The sequence below is a fragment of the Takifugu rubripes genome, chromosome 1 (assembly GCF_901000725.2).
Source record: "Takifugu rubripes chromosome 1, fTakRub1.2, whole genome shotgun sequence".
In the NCBI taxonomy this organism is placed as follows: Eukaryota; Metazoa; Chordata; class Actinopteri; order Tetraodontiformes; family Tetraodontidae; genus Takifugu; species Takifugu rubripes.
In genome coordinates this window covers 244,137-246,530 of record NC_042285.1, presented here as the reverse complement: position 1 = coordinate 246,530, position 2,394 = coordinate 244,137, and positions in this window count along the sequence as shown.

Below are 2,394 nucleotides of genomic sequence, written 5' to 3'. Positions count from 1 at the left end.
AGGTGTTCAGGGCATGTCCCTCCGGTAAGAGACCCCCGGGGAGACCCAGGACACGTTGGAGAGACTATGTCTCTCGACTGGCCTGGGAACGCCTGGGGATCCCTCCGGATGAGCTAGAGGAAGTAGCTGGGGAGAGGGAAGTCTGGGATTCTCTCCTTAGGCTGCTGCCCCCGCGACCCGACCCCGGATAAGCGGCAGAGAATGGATGGATGGATGGATGGACTAGCAGCTCCTCACCATCCATGAGAGAGGGTTAGTATTAATGACTAGCAGCTCCTCACCATCCATGAGAGAGGGTTAGTATTAATGACTAGCAGCTCCTCACCATCCATGAGAGAGGGTTAGGGTTAGTGACTAGCAGCTCCTCACCATCCATGAGAGAGGGTTAGGGTTAGTGACTAGCAGCTCCTCACCATCCATGAGAGAGGGTTAGTATTAATGACTAGCAGCTCCTCACCATCCATGAGAGAGGGTTAGGGTTAGTATTAATGACTAGCAGCTCCTCACCATCCATGAGAGAGGGTTAGGGTTAGTGACTAGCAGCTCCTCACCATCCATGAGAGAGGGTTAGGGTTAGTGACTAGCAGCTCCTCACCATCCATGAGAGAGGGTTAGTATTAATGACTAGCAGCTCTTCACCATCCATGAGAGAGGGTTAGGGTTAGTGACTAGCAGCTCCTCACCATCCATGAGAGAGGGTTAGTATTAATGACTAGCAGCTCCTCACCATCCATGAGAGAGGGTTAGGGTTAGTGACTAGCAGCTCCTCACCATCCATGAGAGAGGGTTAGGGTTAGTGACTAGCAGCTCCTCACCATCCATGAGAGAGGGTTAGGGTTAGTGACTAGCAGCTCCTCACCATCCATGAGAGAGGGTTAGGGTTAATGACTAGCAGCTCCTCACCATCCATGAGAGAGGGTTAGTATTAATGACTAGCAGCTCCTCACCATCCATGAGAGAGGGTTAGGGTTAGTGACTAGCAGCTCCTCACCATCCATGAGAGAGGGTTAGGGTTAGTGACTAGCAGCTCCTCACCATCCATGAGAGAGGGTTAGGGTTAGTATTAATGACTAGCAACTCCTCACCATCCATGAGAGAGGGTTAGGGTTAGTGACTAGCAGCTCCTCACCATCCATGAGAGAGGGTTAGGGTTAGTGACTAGCAGCTCCTCACCATCCCTGAGAGAGGGTTAGGGTTAATGACTAGCAGCTCCTCACCATCCATGAGAGAGGGTTAGGGTTAGTGACTAGCAGCTCCTCACCATCCATGAGAGAGGGTTATGGTTAGTATTAATGACTAGCAACTCCTCACCATCCATGATAGAGGGTTATGGGAAGACCCGAGCTGGGCTCCAACCTGCGACCTTGAGGTGATCATTGGTGTGTTCGTGCACACCAATGATCACCTCATTGGTGTGTTCGTGCACACCAATGATCACCTCATTGGTGTGTGTGTCCGTGCACGACTGTCCTGGCAGCTTCAGTCCCTCTGATTCCTGCTAGTTTTATCAGGTGGTCTTTGGTAGTGAGCCCAGACCAGTCTAACCCTAACTAACATGGCCGCTGTCATCGTCCATGAGAAGGTGAGTTTATGGTCCTTAAAATAGAATCAGACATTTACCCCAACATCATCGCCATGGGATTTCCTGCCGACCGCCTGGAAGGAGTCTACAGGAACAACATTGATGACGTTGTGAGGTGACAATTCCCTTTTTATATTATTCACTAAGATTTTCAGTCGTGCTGACATGAGGAAGAGGATGAAGGTCCCCTTCTCTGATGACAGTAAGAGGATGGCGTCCCACTCCGCTCTGGGACCGCTGGGATGTCTGTTCACCTGGAACAGCCAATCAGGAGCCGGTTTAGTGACCAGTCTCTTGCTCAGGGACTCAGCCAATCAGGAGCCGGTTTAGTGACCAGTCTCTTGCTCAGGGACTCAGCCAATCAGGAGCCGGGATATTGACCAGTCTCTTGCTCAGGGACTCGGCCAATCAGGAGCCGGTTTAGTGACTAGTCTCTTGCTCAGGGACTCGGCCAATCAGGAGCCGGTTTAGTGACCAGTCTCTTGCTCAGGGACTCAGCCAATCAGGAGCCGGGATATTGACCAGTCTCTTGCTCAGGGACTCGGCCAATCAGGAGCCGGTTTATTGACCAGTCTCTTGCTCAGGGACTCGGCCAATCAGGAGCCGGGATATTGACCAGTCTCTTGCTCAGGGACTCGGCCAATCAGGAGCCGGGATATTGACCAGTCTCTTGCTCAGGGACAGTGGGGGCAGTGAGCTGACCCATCAGCAGGTGTCTTCATGGGCGCTGGCAGCTCAGTAGCAGAGGGGGCTCGGTTCCAGCCCCAGTGCAGACCAGGTGTGGAAGGTGTTCTGGTAGTAGGGGGCGGGGC